The following is a 21,085-nucleotide window of genomic DNA, read 5'->3' on the forward strand; positions in this document are numbered from 1 at the left end:
AGAAATGCCACCAAGTTTAAATTGAAGATCAAAGTTCAGAATTGAAATTCCCCATCAAACGGAAGCTTAGAGGAGTACTTTGTAAAGAGACTTTAGATGCGTTTTAAAATTAGGAACATTCTAGCATGAAGTGTTCCAATTTTATAGGTCAGTCACTTTTATGCAATAGCTAAAGAAGAAATTTTTCAAACGATAATTAGGCCTAATCCATTAAAAAATTATTCATTATATAAATATATATATATATATAAAATATAAATATGTATGAATAATTGTTTTATGAATTAGGCCTAATCAAAGTTATGATTTTAAATTAAAATTGATATCCAGTCAATTTTATTTGGTAACCTAAGATGGACAGTTTTTCAAACTAATAGTGTGTTGAGTAGCTTTGTATTCTTTCAAACTAACTTTATATGCCTTAGTCAATTTATATGAAGGTAAAATAAAAAAAAAAAAAATTGTTTCAAGCTAGCGTTCATAACTAAATTTATATCAGTTAATTTTAGCTTTTCAAACCAAGCTAAGTTAATTTTATGGATTAAAAGACTTCCAAATCAGATATAAATGAGAAAGGTTTATGGAGTAATGGACAGTGTTTCCAACTAAACTTATATTGCAAGTTCAAGGTTCTGAGAATGCTGTATTGAAAATGTTTTAGTAGAATGTTAAGTCGAAATTCCCGAATTAAAAAAAATAGTCATATGTAATGTATAATATAAGGGTTGATAGTAAATAAAACAAAACAAAATAACCGGACGTATTTTTATTTAAATCCAAAAGAAAATTTCAAATCTGGGTATGGTTAGTCTTATAATTAAAAACACTTAGTGTTATAATTTATTAACTATTTATTTTTTTTTCTTTTTACTCCATATGAAGGCAGCATTGCATATGACCCATGGAGGCTGTGTTCTCAGCGGGGTGTAGACCAGCCAGTAATCAGTTTCGAAATTAATTCAAAAGTTTCTAAGCTGACAGCTGATTACCAAGATGGGAAGAGAATACCCCCCAAACCCCTTATGCTCCTTCAGGTGTAAACCCGTTTTCTCTGTCACTGTTGAAGAATGCAAGTACATTTTCAATGTAAAGAAAACAGCTTTGAACAGAGTTCAGGGGGGGGGGGGTATGGGGGTGGGTAAAGGTGTATACCCCTGGGACATGCCTGAGCTTACATTCGCTCTTCTGTCTATGACTTACTTTCGTACTTGAACAAAACGCTTGTCATAGTAGCCTTATGAAATATGGCGTGAATACTCCGTAGAGTTTTCATTTAGAATTCCTTACACACTTCAAAGGTTAAAGTCCTAAAAAACCAAGTCCAGTTCCCCATGAATAACAGTTAAGAAACTCTACGGCCTGTAAACATAATTGAACAGTTTACTTTCATATTTCCATTAGGATTTCTCACAGGAATTTCCTTGTCCCAGTATGGAAAATGGATGGATTTGTCTTTAAAGCTCTTAGAAAACCATCAAATTTCAAGCAAACGAAATTACTCAATTATATTAGGGGAAGGAATACAAACTTAAATGACCGACAGAACTGTTAGAATGCCAATTAATTTCAAGCAAGCGAAATTTACTAAAATATATTTCGGGAAGGGACATAAACTTAAATGACCGACAGAACTATTAGAATGGAAAAAATTAATGAAAATTTGATCATAAATATAAAACTTATTCCTTATTCTCAAATTGAATTATAATTACTATTTACTTTAGTATCTCGATAGGAACGACAGACACTTCAACGAGTTAAGGACACTATATTTCTCTTAGATTTTCATTCTTTCTGATATCAAGGAGTCAATAAGGATGACAATATTAGTCACTTCATGATCATTGGTCTTATACTCACGAAGGACTTGCATGTTGTCAGCACAATGACGAATTGATGTTGAATGTGACCGCATTATGTTGAATTATTAAGTAAATTATGTTAAATGTGACCGTATAATGTCGAATGATTACAAAAATATGATTACAAAAATATGACAGAAGTTACGCGGAATTATTAAACACTAGTGAAAGCAATTCAAGATTCTTAGACAACAATTTTCCCGACCTTTTCCATGTAAATTTGATGATTTGTTAAAGAAGTAAATATTTCTACTTTCAGCTATTTAAATTTTTTTTTTATATTTATACGGATATTTCAACTTTTAAGGACTTATTTCCTTGTAAATTTGCAGCGTTAATGCTAATGTTTAGAAGACTTAGAAAAAAAATTCTTCCAGCTTTTTAGACAAAATATCTAATGGACTTGATTAACGGGAATTTGTAGTCAGTACTTGTGTACTGAACTTTAGTATTTAATCTTAAATTTTTCTTACTTTTTAATGCTTTTAGATGATATTTTGTTAAGTTTTAATAATGCTAAAGATGCCTGAACTCATAATTTTGTGAAAAGTTTTCTTATAAAAGATTTTCATTACAATTTTACTATTTCAGCTGCATTTTCAAGATAAGTTTCATTTTTTTCACGAGCTTTGAACTTGTCATTTTTTTTCCATTTTACTTATACAGTAACCTTAGATTGTGTGAGACTAACTTGTCTGAATAAACCTTATGCTTTCTAAAACCAAAATTACTTCAATGCTCTTGTATACTTTCACATACTGAGTTTCAAATTTTTGGTCTATAGCACATTAGCACGCTTTCTTACTCCAGAATATTTTGCATTTTACTCTATAAAAAATTAGCTGTTTAAATTTAATTATAATTTGCATATTAATTGCAAAATACATTTTGAGGCACAAAATCTTTTGGATTGTCTAACAAAGCTAATTCAAACATGATTTAATCAGCGTTTTAAACTACTTTAAGTGCTGAACTGTAAAACTGATTTCAGTGGAGGATCATTCTTTTTAAGGTTTCATTAAATTGACTTTTAAAAGCTAAGCTTTTTAGAATTTCAAAATTTTGATAGTTCCTTTAATTTGAGCTACTTTTGTTAGCAGTAGTTTACATGACACTTTGTTCACAAATATAATTTTCCTTTCTGATGTCTCCTAACAAATAAGAATTGAGGCAACTTTAATTGTATAAATAATTAGAGTATGATTACGGGAATTTTACAAGCAAAACAAACTTCAATAAACTTATTTTATTGTAGAGATTACAAGTCATCCTTTAGTCTGTTACAACAATACAGTTAGTTACACCAAGACACACACCTTCAAAAGCAGAAAAGTGACCCAACACCAAGTTAGTCTCACGGCCAGGCACCATTTCATGCAAGTGACAGAGTCGAGTAAATAGCGGTAAACGGGCAAAGATAATATCCTTGCACGTAAAGTTGGCCACTTATTCTCTCAGATTGGCCTTAAAAATTTCATTATATTGCCAGGTAAATAAAAACTTGTCTATTGCTTCACTTGGGACATTTCCTTATAAATTTTAAGATTTTGGCTAGTTTCCCCTTGGAGCTTTACGGGACGTAGAATTAGCAATTAAGAGATTGCCTATTAAATTGTCTTTGTTAAATATCGATGTTCATCTTTTTACATGGTTATGAAAATCTGGATTTTTATGACAAGCGCAGTCCAAGAAATAGGAAATCATACTTCATAATGCTTTCGACAACAGGGTTACTAGACAATACAAATGTACAATTTTGTTCTGCAAAGCCATAAAAATATAGCTTTTTTGTATTGCTACACAGCTATCATCACGTTTGCGGAAAAAAAAAAAAAACAGCATTCATGACACTATGGAATATGGAATGTGGATTTTAGTTCAAGAGAAAATCTTGAACTTAAAAGTTTGCTGCTTATCCAATTTCAACTCTTGGTTACAAATACTATAGCTAATTGCAACCTATTTTTACCTTGCTTAGTTATTCAATGATCTTTTATTGTTTTTTGTTCCCGCTACTAATATAGATTTCTTTCCAACAGAGCAAATCTCTTGTGATTTCACTTCGTAATCAAGATTTCGAGAGAATACTCAAACCTTATTTGTACTTAATTCCAAGGCCAAAAAAGCAAACACTCCCAAAGTCTCAGACTTTCTTGATAAATAACATCTCTAATGTTTAGGATAAAATAGCCTCTCAAATTAATACAGCCATGACAAAAAAACAACCCATAAGCAGAGATTTTGTTGACTAAAAATCCCTTTAAATACTTTTTGATAATAAATCAAAAACATTTAAGTATGCATCCTTTGAAAAAGTTTGTAGTGAAAATAAAACTATCCATTTTAAACAAACACACCATTTTCTATAAAAAGAAACTACATTTTCTAAAAACAAGAAGACCACCAAGACAGAAAAAAAAAAAAATCTAAGCAAACAAAGAGAGAGAGAGAGAGAGAGAGAGAGAGAGAGAGAGAGAGAGAGAGAGAGAGAGAGAGAGAGAGAGAGAGAGAGAGAGAGAGAGAGAGAGAGAGAGAGAGAGAGAGAGAGAGAGAGAGAGAGAGAGAGAAAATCCAACAACAACAACAACAACTCCAATTGCTAAGCAAAATACCATCTAATTTCTAATCTTAAATCTCATCGCTGCATACGCACACACCTCTTACTTCTAGACAAAAGTCTTGGTTAAGATCTAACATACTATTCAGACAAGGCAAATTCAAAATACATTACTTTGACATAAAAAGAAAAAAACCTTCCAAATTAATATCCCCAAGCAAATAAACCTCAAAGATGTCTGAAGCAAAATTATAGCCATAAAAATATTGAAAAATCCCAAACACCTATTAGGCAAATGCCTCGGTAAATAGAATGCTCATTAGGGTGATAATCTTGCCCAAAAGTTTTAAATGCCAAAAGGTCCTCTATTAGCAAAGAATCTTTCTAGACAAATGATTAAAGAGCTTTTGGTATAAGAACCATCTTACCTATTTTACCCAAAAACTGAAAACTGTCAAACCAGGGCAAAATGATTTGGAAACATTTAAAATGCAGAAAAAATGGCTGAGAGTTAGTAGCAAAAACACACAGATGAACTATCATACTTGCTAGAAGAAATTTGCACTGTACAGCAGACAGTGTTCCAGTCTGAAAGCTACATGAATGAATGGACGTTGAAAAACTAAATCCCGAGCTGAATCTTCCAGAGCCTTTATGATATTCTAATACTGTACAAAATTATTAGAACAGGAATTCTGCTAGCTTTCTCATAAGAGAGCCATAAACAAATATACAAACTCCTTGGTAATAGAAAAAAATCATAAAATCCGATTACACAAACAGACTTTTCATTAATGCAGCATATATTTCAAGAGCTACCCTGATATGCAAGTTATACAAGACGTTTGTAAATAAAAACCGACAAAATATAAATTCCTGCAGGCAAAATAACAAGACTTCGTAGATTCTAAAGCATTAAAATCTAACTTCTGAATGCCAACTCTAAGACTAACCGGCTTTCTAAAAAAAAAAATCCGTACACGACAAACATTTTCTGATTCGACTAAAATACTGAACCGAGTGTTCTAAATACGAAATTTAATAAAAACAAACAGCTTATACAATAAATATTTTCTGAATTCTTAACTTCTTACAAAAAAATAACATTTGACATATAAGCTGCAAACTTATATTAAAAAGGTAAATATAATTGAAGATGATGAATCCTGAATCCTATGTCAGTTTCATGGCAAAACTACAGCAGGTAATTTTTTCAAATATAAAAGCCTAACCCTATTTTTAATACATGAACCCAAAGCTATCCTAAACTGATGACGTTTCTAAGAACATAATTTGTTAGAAATATATTTTCTCAAGACTAAAATTGTTCACCAACTTCATAAAAAACACACAGCTTAAACAAAAATGTATTCCGAATTCCTAACTTCGTACAAAAAATACTAGTTAACATCTCCTTGTAATCTTATCTAGGAGTTAAACACTGAAGTCGATTATTCCCAAATATTACGCATGTAAAAACAAGACAAGACTATGATCCAAATCCCTCTGAACAAAACACAAACAATCTCAAAACTCGACATCACAAAGCAATAAGCTACATAATATCAGGTCCTGATGTTACAATCTAACTCCAGTGCCAAATTTCACTGTTAGGCAAAGTCTGAAAACAAAATTTCACTATCACATGTTTATCGTGTAATTAAATCCTTTGTCATCATCTAAACTCAGGATAATTTTTTCAATCTCATCGTCTAACGTTTGAGTACAGATTACCATGAACACTTTCTAGTCAAACTCCACAATCATAACCTATCTTCTGGATTTCAAAACTTCTCTCATCAAACAAATAGCATTTTCTCTTCAAAACTGGACATTAAAAAAATACTTTGAGTCCAATACTCCCTAATAAAAATAAAATCCCATCATGATTTCAAGTTTGTAATCAATCAGACATATGACTTCCCTTAGGCCTTTTTTAAAACTCGCTATGATTAAGTAATGAACAGCAGAGCCCCTACCCCTTATCAAAACTGATATGACATCCTTGATGCTTTGAATACAGAACCTAAATAACATTTTGCCACTACCCACCTACGGGTATGTAAAATGACAATTTCAACACCCTAAGAACAAAGATAAACCAAGAACAGAACAAAACACATTCTCATGTAAAAGAGGACTTGAATCTTAAACTAAATATCTTCATGGGCTCCCTGAAAGTCATTACCATAGATATTATAAACTAGTCTCTGCAAAAGATCAAAGATTATAAAGCCTCCCTACAAATCCATTTATATCTAGAGCAGAGAATTTTCCCTAAAGGAAAACTTGACATCATTGTAAAATTAATAAGATTTATGACCTTCATTCTGACCCCAACTTCAAATCCAGATAAAAGAATCAAATATGTCTGAAATCTAGTAAAAAAATTCATTCCAAAGCTATAAGGTCACAGAGGAACCAACGAGAGCTTAACTTTGCAGTTTATGAAAAGACTATTCTAGTTTCACATATAAGTACTACCTACAGAGCTAAGAATAGTGAACCTTCATTGTTGCCTAAAGCCAAAAACCTCCAAAAAATTACTATCATTACTTAACATCAGACAGTTAACTATCATTACTTTCATTAACTGGAATAAATTACCCATAACAACTAAACATTGCCAAAAGTGGCATCAAAGACATATGACAATTTTGTAAAGAATATGGAAACTAACTTCTGCATCGTATCTACTCCATAAAAAGATTTACCAGACATCTCTTAAGAGATACCTGAATGTCAATTAATTCTTCAATATTTTCTTGAAACATTCAAGGAAATATTTTCCAATTAGGTTTTGCTTTCGGTAAAGTTATAGTATGGATATTTCACTCAAAGCTAAATGCTGGACGATAAATTCTGAAGGCAAAATGACATTTGATATAGTACTTTTTAAATCTAATTTTCAAACCAAATACTGTAGTATCAAAGCCATTTTCTTAAACTAAAATCTGAACAGGCCAGTACTTTTAATCAGACTCCGAGACATACAGTACTAAAGTATTTCAGAACGAACGAACAGCTAACATCTTGAACAAGAAAGGCTTTCTGAAATCCCAGCTTCTTACTAAAAAAGATTACCTGTTAACATATCCTCAGCTGCAAACATCCTATCAGAGTTGAATATTGAAGCCTATGTTAAAACAAAAAAAGATTAGACTGGAATCCAAATCTCTTTGAACAAAGAACAAATTGAATCTCAAACTAATACATAATATAAATGCTGTATAGTTTTAGTTGTTGGTTCAGTCTTCAACATTTATCAGCAGCAGATACCCTAAATATCTACCGAATGTTACAAGTCAACTGTTTGGCATTAGAATTTGAAATCTAAACTCCACTAATACATATTATTACTAGCTAAGCTGCAACCCTAGTTGGAAAAACAAGATACTATAAGACTAAGGGCTCCAACAAGGAAAAAATAGTCCAGTGAGGAAAGGAACTAAACGATATGAGAAATAATGAACAACTAAAATATCTCAAAATTAGTAACATCAAAATGGATATTTCATATATAAACTATAAGACTTGTCAATCTGTTCAACATAAGATCATTTGCTGCAACTTTGAACTTTTGAAAATCTACCGTTTCAACAACCCGATTAGGAAGATCATTCCACAACTTGGTCACAGCTGGAATAAAACTTCTAGAATACCATGTAGTATTGAGCCTAATGATGGCGAAGGCCGGATTACTAGAATTAACTTCATGCCTAGAATTACGAACAGGATGGAACTGTCCGGGTAGATCTGAATGTAAAGGATGATCAGAATTATGAAAAATCTAATGCAACATGCAACGAACTAGATGAACGACGATGCCAGAGATTAACATCTAGATCAAGAATAAGAAATTCAATAGTCCGTAAATTCCTTTCCTACAAATTAAGATGAGAATCGGCAACTGAAGACGACAGGAAAACAATACCCGAACCAAGGTAAAATGAAAGAATTAAAATACTTCAGAATAGATTGATCACAGAAAATCTCAAAAGAGATATGGTATGGTAACACTGTATTGGTAAGGTGGTGACGAGACTGAGCAAGCAAAGCCTCACTCCTGCTCATCTCTTACCTATTGCTCTCTATAGATTATTAGGAAGGTTTAGTAAACTACGAACTAAGGAATCAGGAAACATCAAGTCTGTCAATGTATTTCCAGCCCTCCATATTTATTATGTATGAGTAAAGGGTGTACAGTATATCATTTGGGTAGGCATTAAAAATTTCCGGGCTCTTACTGCCAATGCTTTATGTCATTAATAATTCCAAGGATAACACCCAATTTTTGATTAACCCGTGTGTATTTGTTCATGGCACATGTATACCATTGTCTAGTAATAAGTCATATTCACCTGTCAATCATATCTATGGTGTTGGTTCGTAACCGCTATTATGTTTTGCAGATTGTAATCAATTTAAAAGTATTTTGACCAGGTATGATTGCAGATATTCATGCAATACGTGATGTGTGGATTGCTATCTTAATGGGCTTCACTGCCCCCTCTCCTTGCAACATCATGATCCACCCTTCAACTCCATTTGAATACATCTTTGTTGATTATTTCCAATTTGCGGGTCAGAAAGACCTGGTGATAGGGAAACGCCTCTCATGGTGGTCAGTGGCATTTGTATGCCCACCAGATTCCTCAGGCACCAGTGCTACAGGTCTTATTGGATGCCTCCACTCCTTATTCGCAACATTTAGTGGCCCCCGGAAGAGCTCTCGAGTAATGATGGTCCAGAGTTTACAGCCAATGCCCCACTAAATTTCCTCACCAGATGGGGAGTCAAACATCGTGTCATCACCATACCACCTACAGTCAAATGGTAGGGTGGACGTTGCCGTCAAAGTATAGAGAGACTTCCAAGATCCAACATCGGACCAACTGGACAACTGAATAATGACCGGTTTCTGTAAGCCCAGCTGAGAAACACGCTACACCCTGACTGATCTCTCTCCTGTCTAAATTATCTTTGGAATAGACCTAAGAGACTCGCTAGCTTTTGCATACCGGCTGGAAAAGTTTTCCGACCCAAATATCAGATCCACTTGGCGGGAGGGTTGGAAAATTAAGGAGTTAGCCCTATGCACACAGTATACCAAATCAAAGATTCCCTTGATGCCCATTATTGGCCTGTTCATCAACTATATATTGGGGACAAATGCTTTGTTCAGAATGGCGCAGGCTATCATCCAAAGCGCTGGGATAGAACTGGCACAGTCACCAAGGTTTTAGACTATGACAGTACTGCATCAGGATCGATGGCTCTGGCAGGGTAACTATGCGAAACCGGAGAAACCTCCGTGCAGCCAAATTTACAATGCCTGCCTCAACCCCTACACGATGCACTACAGCTGCAGGCACCTCTTACTATACCATCACAGGCAAAACACCACCCTCTAGCACACCATCACCCAACCAAAATAGTAATGAAACTAGCTCCATCAAGAAACATCCACACATTGGTGCCATCAGGAGCCAGTCATTGTCACTTGGACATGATGGGCTTCCTACATTACCGTCCCCACCACCTGCCTCACGCCCTTGTCGAGTAACCAGGAAACCAAGTTGGCTGATGTCTGAGGACTTGATAATGGAGTAGTTAAGCTTGTAATTGTAATTACAAGCTTAGGAGGATAGAGTTATGGTATGGTAACACTGTATTGGTGAGGATGTGGTAAGACTGAGCAAAAAAAGCAGTTTACAAACAGCCCTAGCTTAGCCTCACTCCCACTCATCTCTCACCTACTGATCTCTCTAGATTATTAGGTAGGTTTATGTATGCAGAACTATTAGAATTAACTGCATGCCTAGTATTACGAACAGAATGGAACTGTCTGGAAAGATATAAATCTAAGGGATGATCAGAATTATGAAAAATCTTATGCAACACGAACTAATTAAATGACTGTGCCAGATAATAGCATATAGATCAGTAATAAGCAATTAAAAAAACCGTAAGTCCCTTTCCAACAAATTAAGATGAGAATCAGCAGCTGAAGACCAATCAGGAGAACAATACTCAAAACAAGGTAGAGTGAAAGAATTACCACACTTCAGAACAAGACTATTTTTTTGTGCAATTGAAGAAGACAGACCTAATGTTTTTCAAAAGTAAATTTGCTGTCGAGAATCACATCTAAAATCTTAAAGTCATACAGAGTTAAAGAGCCATTATCAATGCCGAGATCCAGATGTTGAGGAGCCACTGTCCTTGATCTACTTAGAAAACCACAAACAAAATCACATGATTAAAGCCATATTTTTTCAAAATTAATTCCACAGGTTTAGCAATTCACTTAAGGGACAAACAGTTCATTGTAAACTAAAATATACTACAGGCATAAACTAAATTATACTACAGGCATTAACAAAACTGGCATTAATGGATATTGTATTTACCTGAGATATCATAGATATAATTATATGTTGACACCAGCGAGAAAGGTAGCCTAAAAATCAGATCAGTTTCCTCTTGAAACAATCAAGGACAGAAAAAGACTTTTCTTAAAAGCCAGGTTTTGCTATGTCACGTCTGAATATTTCATATTGCCTCAAAACTTTACTAAGACTTTTTAAAAAGTTTATGGTGATGGTTTTGAGTTGCTCCTCAGTCTTTGATAATGGGAATTGAAAGATTATGATTGGCTTAATTGCCTGGTTTAATGGATGCTTGGCTCGACCGTTCAACTTGTACAAATCCTATAGAACTGTTGTTGGGGAGAAAGGACTAAGGATATTCATGCCTTTGTGACCTAAAGGAAATACAGGGTTCTTACAATGCCCTCAAAGACATTAATGAACCTAGGAAAAAACAAAATCCCTCCAGTATGCACACTTGAGAGCACAACCATTCTCAAAGAACAATAGGCTGAGCTTTCCTTACTTTGAAGTGTGGTTGATGTCCGGCTAATTTACTACTCATCCAGGACTTTAATGAGATTCCAGAATTTAAACAAAATAAGTACAATAAAAAGCATTAAAGGAGAGAGTGAGGACCTGATGTATTCAAAGCACGTTGGCTAAAATCTCTAACAGCAGCTGCACAAGATCATCTATGTCCTATGGAGAGGGGAAAAGATGAAAATACCAAAATCCTTGATATACTCCATAATCATTCCTATATTTGCAAGACTGAAGAAAGAAGTAACTGCAACAGTAGTCGAGATATTTTTCTTCTACTTACAAGTGATAAAAGACTGGGGAGTTACGCTCTTACACTTGAATAATCTTCATCGACCTTGCTAAGGCCTTGACATGGTGCCCCATGAGCTCAATATGGAATACATATACAGGTAAAATTATGTAGTTCCAGCAAATTCTTTTTTGTTGAAGTATTTAGGTTCTTTTAATCCAACATTGAAACCAAAGTTTATGTTGGTAGCTTGGAATCCTCATCCTTCACTGTGGATGTGGGAGTAAAGCAGAGTGAGGTTCTGGCTATTGTTCCTTTAAATCTGTTCACCTCCTCGATAACTACTATATTATTAGTAATCTTAATAAGTAATATGCTGATGACACTTCCAATTAGGCCAACACCTCTGAGCCAATGTAATCTATTTTTGACACCTTATCTTAAAATATATCAGGAAGCTAGCTTAATAGACGAATATTAAAAAAAAAAGTCCAAGTACAACCAAGTGACACACATCAAAATGTGCTCATCTTCTCTACTGACGATACAAAACTCCAAGTGATGTCAAAATCCCAGTTACCTTGTCATCCACAACTGAAATTAACAAAAATGTACTAGAAAAGATTAACAGTTTCGCATGCTTTGGCCAAGCCAAGGACCAGGGTTTTTTTTTTTTTTTCAGAACTAACCACTAAAATTCAAGTATATAAAGAAATACTGTATGTATCTCGACTCTTCCCATTAGCGCAAAGGCCTGGACTATATATTGACCTAACCTCGAGTAAGTTAACACTTGCATAGTTCTGCTTTTAGAAAATTACTGGCCTAACCTGCAAAGCCTGGATACCAAAAACACATTCTAAAACAAACAAGGAGCTTGAGTGTACAATCCATGGTCACTAAATGTCTCCTATACTGGCTTGGCCACATGATCCAAATGCCCTAATAACAGTTTGCAATACAAACTTCAGATGGACTAATTTTTCAAAATAATCAAACTGTGAAAGACTGGTACTGTATGTATTTACTTAAAGACACTTCAAATACTGTAGTTTGTACAAATTTAATCACTAGCAAGGATTTACATCAAGACTTTGCCATGATTAGGACAGTACCTATTAAAGTTATAATCTAATTACTGACAATGTTATAAACTTAAATGTTTCTCTCACAGACTTCCTCTATTTCAGGTACAAGACATGAACAAGCCTAGGACGAAAAGCTATTTAAGCCCCAACCTGGTACCAGCTTTTGAAATGAGTGTGTCTCAAATGTAACCAAAGTATTCCTATAAACTCAACAAAAGGAATAACTGTTTACTTACTGAATTTCTTAATATTTATGCTGTAAGACATCTGGCGGGATATAAATTAAATTTGTTAAACAGTTTCATGCAAACTACTGTCAAAGAAAAAATCAGTATGTGATAATTAACAAAATTCACAAATAAATAAATAAATAAAATGACAAGTTCTGCTCATCGTAAAAAATGTTCTACGATTTTAACTTTTCCCAATACTGTACATCATCAAATATACACTAAATTGGCCAGGATACAGTAATTCAAAAATTAAATCATACTATTACAAATTAGATGAATGTTAATAAAAATTGAAAGTGTCTGTACGTTCCTCGGTTTTCCGTGAGCTTTAAAAAACAAAAACCACCAATTATCTTTACCAATACACTATTTCCTGTTAGAAACACTATGAAAAGCTGAAAGCAAACAAATATATTTTTACACCCATTAAGAGTTTCTTTGTCATCCACAGATGAACTGTAATTAGTATTTTTGGCCATTACACTTCGATATTGTAACAAATTCTACACCAAATTTCATGAACAAATGACAAAATTTTGTTCAAGTACTAAATTCCATCATAGCCAAAAGAGAAAAAGCAGCTAAGGCATCTCACAGGAGCAACCTTACCACCCCTTACCACCTTGAACCTCTGCACATAGCAGACTTTACACTAAAAATGAACTTAAAACATTCTTCAACAGTGACAGAGAAAATGGACATAAACCTGGAAGAGCACAAGGGGGGTGGAGGCTTCTCTTCCCATCTCAGCAATCAACTGACAGCTTAAAAACATTTGAATTAATTCCGAAACTGATAACTGACTGGCCACACCCCGCTGAGAACACACTGCCTCCATGGACCACTGCAATGCTGACTCCAAGGAGTCCTTTATTTAATTCTTTCCATTTTTTCTTTGTACAATCTTTCCATTTTCTCTATATACACATTACATATAAAAAAGAACTTCTGTATTTCAACTTGGCCCAAGGAATAATGAGCAATAGCTCAGGTAAAGAAAATTTTTTTGAGACTACTCTGCTTCTCACATTGTTCTTAACTGTCAAAAGAAGCCCAAATTTACAGCAAAAAAGGGTACAATTCATAAATATATCTACACTAAAGTTTTATAGTCTACTATCCTGACAGGCTAAGGTCCAATTATCTGCAGCATGGAACAACGTATCAGCAAAGTCATTTAACGAGTTGAGATTATTGACACACTATCAAGAATTTGAATACAGGGGCAAAATATTATGAGAATGCTAAAATGGATAATACCAACAGCTAAGACATTAAAAGTGAGACTGCTAATAATACACAAGTTAAGTTTTCTGTGGCAATCAACGCTAAAAATTTCCCTGCTAGATTTTTGCAAAATTCTACTCCATAAAACTTTTGTTACCCACAGGCTATAAGGTTAAAATTTTCAAATCAATCATTAAATAACCACCTCCTGAAAGTCTCCTATCCCTTTTTTATCACTAACAACACTGCTAAGGATTATTGCTAAGGATTTCTGTAAACGTTGTCTCTAGAAAATTCATTATACTTTTGAGTCCTCCAAATTAAGTATTTATAAAACATATATTGCCAGGTCATGTAGTATGACATACCTAAAGAAACCTCAGATATCACTGACCTAAGCAGAAAATAAGTTGAAATACAGAAGTCCTTGTACAATAAAATATATTAAACATTTGGTTTTACAAAAGTTTCCCATCATTAAAATTTGCAAATTAACTCTTAACTTTGGTAGAGCTTAAAAAATTCAATGGGAACTGTATGAAGTACATTAAAATTCATATAAAGAGCATTTACAGTATATCTTAACCTAAAAAATACTTCAAGACACTGTGGCATTCAGAATTTCAAAAATTCACCATACCTATCAGTCTATAAAGATAGGGCCAAATTTCTCAAGGGACCTACATTTACAAAGCAACCAGGACCTTATAAGTTTCCTTTCTGAAATATAACAATCTATTAACTGAAAAAAAGTTTCTAAAAAGAGACTGACTTTGTGAGACATCCTTTCTGGTAACTGCTTGAAATACTACTGTTGCACTGAAATTGTCTACACTTTATACAGATAACTAAATGGCTATTTAGAAGAAAAGTTAAACAGTAACTATCATGATAAGTTAATAAATTTATTTCCCTTTACAAACAAAAAGCCTAAGACTTCAAGATGAGTTTTAAATCCAAGTAAGTTTGCCTATCAATTAAGCAGAATGAACAATCTCATACTTGAGAATGCTTATAAATTCCTTTTCCTAATAAATCCTTCTTTTTTTAACTATCCAAAACTCCTTTGCAATTTTCCATCAATAGCTGACTTGTTAATTCAAATACTTAAAATTTCATTCTAAAAACTTTCAAAAATCTTATGAATACCATTTTGGAATAATAATGGTTATCAATTCACATTTAGTAATCTGTTATCAACAAACTATAAAGCCCTTATTTCAAATTATGGACCAAAATTATCATTGCTAATATCTAAATACCCTCAGAGTTACACATTCAATCTGAATTGGTTATCAAGTCATATTTTTCAAGTTATTGTTAACATTCATTACTTTTAAATGGGCCGTCTATCTGCAATGACCTACTGTATACCCTATACACCAAGTACCCTCATCAATATTAACCCAGTCTCCAGATAGTAACTCAATTTAGAACATTTAAACACCAGCAGTGTCTTGAAATATGCATAGATGACAGGATAGTAATGCTCTTGATAAGACACTCAACATTATGTATAGCATTGGTTTAAGAAATCTTAAAAGTTTATCAAGATGCATTATTTTTCATATCAAACTTCGAAAAAAAAAAAAAATACAACACGCATTTAAAATTTAGTAATTATCTGTCATTAAATTTCCTACGAATAAACTATATTCTGTAGTATTTCCTACCATAGCATGTAACTGTGCGAGTATTTCAGTAAGAAATACCCCACCTGTTTTAAAGTAAGTCCTAAGTATCTTGTTAAGCAAAGAATAGCCACTATGAAATTCTATACAGCATTAGTTTTGCGATAATCAATTAACTATTGTACGAATCCTTACCCTAATAGAAACTTTCAGCTATAATCTAAAGACAACATAACTATTATAAATCATCAGTAATTTAGCCCAAAAATGACCAGGCCAACAAAGTAAATGCCGCATAGCTTCTGCGTCACAAAACTATAATTACTACAGAAATTTTAGTTAAAACATTAAAAATTTTCTATTCTACATAACTAATGAGATACCTACTGCTACAAGTAGCATCAATCACATCTAACTGTTCTGACATGAACTCTGGTTAAAATAATTATTGAGAGTAGGCACTGAACTACGAACTACAGTACCTAATACCACATTAAACAATTCTTGGTTAATATTTATCCTGAACATATAAATTCTTCTGATATTTGACCAGCTTTAAGTTGGATAAATGTATGCTTCTACATTTGGCTGCATGATTCTTGATACTGAACTACCTAATATAAGAATCCTATATATTTAACTAACAAATGATGAGCAATCCTGAAATCTCATAAATATGTCATTACACATGATCCTACAATTTGAACCCTAGTTCAACCTTAATGGCTCATTGAAGCTAGATAAACTCCTTTCATTAACTAGCCAAATTGCTTTTCTCTAATTCTACATTGTGGCAAATTATGCTTGAATGAGAGAGATGGCTTCTTTCTTGGCAGAGGATTCTTCTCCTTTGTAAATATATCTTGATTGCAGTGATCTGTGAAGTGGAAAATAAATCAGATCTTGGGTTTTACAAAGTACAAATTTGAAAAGTTATAGCTACCAAGCCGCCTCCATCTTAGACCTTTATACCTTTATACTAAGAGGTTTCATAACAATATTGAAATATTCTGATATCCTGTTGATATTTACAGTAACTTTGTATATGTTGGGCTTAAAATAAATAGAAGACCAACAGATGATGAGACCATAATATGCAATGGAGGATGAAATATCATTGGAGGAAGAAAAGATTAATAAGGTAGAATCATTAAAATATTAAGGAACTTTGGTCCCTAACAAAGGGTCTAGAATTTGAGTTTAATGAAAGATTGAGAAAGGCAAATCAGACAATAGTTGGGTTAACTAAAATTTGGAATCAAATTGCCTAAAATTACATATAAAAATTTGGCTATATATCAGTTTAGTGAGATCTGTGTTACTGTAAAGACATGAATCATGGTATGACAATGAAACAATCTCCAAAAATTCAGAAGATTTTAGAACAAAGCCCTCAGAAGAATATTGGAAATTGAATGGCAGGACAGGATTAGAAATTAAACTATATGTGGACGAGATCATAGCAAGGGGTAGATGGAGATGGATTGGCCATGGTCTTTGCACTCCCCAAGAGTGTGGTTCACCAAACATTTGACTGGGCTCCACAGGAAGAGTTGGAAGACCCAGGCTTACACGGTTGAGGACTATGAAGCGTGAAGTCAGAGATGAGGAATGGAAAAGTATTGAATTAAAAGCTCAAGATAAGAGAAGACTGGTGAAATCTAACCAAGGCCCTTTGCGTCAATAAGTGTAGGATATAATGATGAAGATTAACTGTTAATGTAATTAAAATGTGGATTGTAAAGGATGATTAACAAACAAAAAAAAATTGACATTTCTGAACACAGATTTCTATTAGCCAAGAGATCTTACTACCAATGTTCGTTGTTGCCATTATTTATAATTACTATAATCATTACTACTATCTAGGCTTGCTTATAACCAGTGCCAGACCATTTAAAAAATTCAAATAAAATGGTAGAATAGTGTAGAATATTCTTTGATTCAACTTAAATTTCTCTAATTACTCTCAAATTGCAATCCCTACTTTAAAAAATGATCTAGTTACTGCTCTCACTAACTTTCTCATGTTACTTGTAAAATATCTACTCATTCTATATAATAAAACTGACTCGCAATTATTGGTGAAATGACAGACTGCAAGACGTGTCTGTAAAGAGGGTGAAAACTTCCTACTAAGTTTATTTTTACCAAATTATAGACTACTTTCCCAATGTATTCTATCTTTGTTATCATAATCTCATGAAATATTTTCAAAGAATATTAAAAAACCCATTGGTAGGTATAAGCTTAAATTTCCCCCTTTTATTTAATTATTTCAGTTTCGTCTCTATACTACCCATGATTTTCAAGTTTCTAAAAAATCTGCTTTCTGTAATTTGGATGCCATTTAAACAATCATCACTATCCCACCAAAGTTGAGCATTTCCCACAATGAGGCATACTTCAGGCTCATTAAAACATACCCCACTGCAAGGCTACTGACGGATCATTTCCTTTAAAATGTGTACATCTGTGCTTTGAACTTCAAGATTCCACCGGGAAACTGTTGTCTTATTTTCTGAAATCATGAAAAGTTAGTTAATTACCTTGCATACTACTTAGATCTCCATCAGCATAAAATATTCAAAAACTAGGACAATGAGCTATATAGAACTAGGCTTTAATCATACCTTTATCTAGGCTGGCTATTATAAAATGGGTCACAAGATTGGACAATCATCTTCAACTCATGTAATCAGTTCCATTCTGTCACTGTTATAGTAACTATTATTCTAATAGAAATAACTTGGATTGCAAGGTGAAAACTATTACAGATTAATATATACAAATTAATGTTACTATGACCATGACTAGTTATTTTTACCATTACTATGAATATCATCATCTTTTAAAAACCCTTTCACCACAAACAGAATCTGGGAATATTTTTGCCAAATTATTTTTCTATTTATCTCAATCCTCCCTTAGCTAACTCCACATCAAGAAAACTACCATCCAAAACACATACATACATATACTGAGGCACTTCCCCCCAATTTTGGGGGGTAGCCGACATCAAAACAAATGAAAAAAAGGGAACCTTTCCTCTCTATGTTCGAAACGTAAAGATAAAACAATTTAATCAAAGCCTAATTAATTGGATTCTCAATTTCATAGTTAATATTTATTTCTTTAAATGTTGTCTTTTTCAAGAATTATTTTGAGAGCTTCTTGGAGTTGTATTTATTGAATTAACATTAAGACCTACTTTCCCCAGCTTCACTTTTTAATAACTGGTTTTATCGTTCTTACCTCTTAAAAGTTGCAGATCTAGAGGAGGACTTGGATAATTTTTCCATATGATGAATAGGACTTAACAGACATTCTTAGTTCCACGTATTGACAATCAATGTCAAAAGCTGATCCGCCTGAAAAAAAGTAAAACCTGTTATTAGATTCTAGAAGCCCTAAGGTCCCTGAAATGTCACAAAACTACTCTATAATTGACCTTTTGGCAGTAAACTCTTCCAGTATTATCCAATAATGAAAACTTAATTCTACTAGTGTTAGACTAACTTCCCTTTACAGCATCATCATGGTTAAGAATCAGATCTTAATAATTGTTCAGCTATAGAAAGTTCTTGAAACTGAATAAAAGGATTTTCAGGCAATTAAGATCATCGTTTAAGTGACATATGGGACTACAACAATCCTTATTTAAGATAACATATGGCATTTAGACTAAGGTCATAAATGTTACTAAGGTTATCACTTTTGCAAAGGCTATCTGTACAAATATAGACAGCATATATTTCTAGAGAGCCTTAATTATAGGTTCTCTGGAGTCAAGGTAACTTAATTCTTGGAAGTACCCTTCTATCATAAATTTCAAATGTAATTTTATTTTTCCTAATTATATAAACCTAAGCCCTTCAATAGGAGCATGATTTCAACTTGGCTGGAATTTGACTGGTTAAAATATTTACTTTGACAGGGGGCAGGGAAGCCTCGGAACTTCGCCAGCACACGGAGATGCTGTTTTGACCTTCATCTAAGATTCTAGGGCTTGGAGGGTGGTTGAGGAGGGAAGTGAATTTTAAAAGGACAGGTTTGTATAGTAAGGGAAACTACAAATTAATTTAAAAATTTGTGATTTGTTCCTATATGAATACAAACCCTCGTCCTCTAATAAGCAGATTTAAATTAAAGAGGGAGGAAGCTCCTATAAGCATTCAGACTGGTTTTAAATACAGCGACGTCAAGTGGATCAGACGTTGAGAGCTGCAGGGTGTTGACGCCTATCGGCTAACTTTACGAAATAGATTCTCAAAGGTTAGGCTATAACTGTCAATAACCACATTGTTACAAGAAATCTTAGTAAGGATGGCAAATGTGAAGTAACGGGATCTGCATACAAACCATCCATCCCCTAGTAATGTAAGGATGATGGGGAGATGCTTCCCCATATCATTATAGATAGAAAAGTGTTGAGTGGAAGCTTACCTGCATCACAAAGTCTGATAAAATAATAACAGCACATACGCTGCACCCCAAGAGAAGGTATAGAAGAGGAAAAATGGGCAAGACACACCATCTTATCTTAGATGTGATGCTTCTTGTCCCACAAGGAGCCAGGTATGATACACAACCTACTGAGCAGTAACTACATGTCCCAGTGAAAAAGTATCCAACAATGTGTAGGTATACTCCTGAAGATAGTGAACTGTAAAGGTAGTCTGGCTTTTCCATACTCTGGCCTTTAATACTTGTGCCCCTGACTTCAGGGTCTTTTGATGGTTGGGAATATGCCTTCTTGATAGTTCTGCCAGCATTAATAGAGAAATTTTTAATCGACAGTCTGAAGGCTTTGTTCTCTTCAAGTAATGTAGTATTTAAGCGCCGAGTGAGAGAAACATGGGATGTACCGTGAAGTTTGCCTACACGCTTATCTAAAGCCAAAGAGAAGAATTAAGGTCCTTATACAAGCCCTGTTGAAGTGGTTTGTAAAGGACTCTTAAGGGATCTAAGAACTCAATTATAACCAAGCAAAAAGAGGAGGTCGACTTCTCTTGGAGGGCAAGACTGCTGGAAGCTCCTCATGAGCATAGACAGTAGCCTTTCACCACTGAAACTGAGGAGAACTTCTCCCAGCAAATGTAGCCAAGAAAATCCGCAATCAATTTCAATTACAGGTGTTACGAAATTAAATTTTACTAAATCATTCGACAGAAACCAACTGTATAATTTAGCTCTGTTCTCTGCATAATGCAGCACAAGCCTTTAAGCACTTCCTTAATAGAAAACAGTACTTTTCAATTCCTCATGATTTAGGAAAAGAGGTAGTAGATTGTGATGTTAAGGGATTATGTAATATGTTACATGAAGCTACAGCTTGACA

At 33.7% G+C, this 21,085-nt stretch overlaps 1 long non-coding RNA gene across 1 annotated transcript in view; it reads right to left on the reverse strand.

The window, feature by feature from the left end:
- Positions 1-2,326: 2,326 nt before the first annotated feature.
- Positions 2,327-21,085, reverse strand: part of LOC137631623 (uncharacterized) — a 63,539-nt gene continuing 44,780 nt past the window's right edge. Inside the window, exons 7-9 of the long non-coding RNA XR_011041934.1 lie at positions 19,000-19,115; positions 18,171-18,265; positions 2,327-16,621 (exon numbers count right to left, since the gene is read on the reverse strand). This is a non-coding gene — a long non-coding RNA (uncharacterized lncRNA). The remainder of the gene's footprint in view (positions 16,622-18,170; positions 18,266-18,999; positions 19,116-21,085) is intronic.

The sequence above is a fragment of the Palaemon carinicauda genome, chromosome 40, assembly GCF_036898095.1.
Source record: "Palaemon carinicauda isolate YSFRI2023 chromosome 40, ASM3689809v2, whole genome shotgun sequence".
NCBI lineage: Eukaryota > Metazoa > Arthropoda > Malacostraca > Decapoda > Palaemonidae > Palaemon > Palaemon carinicauda.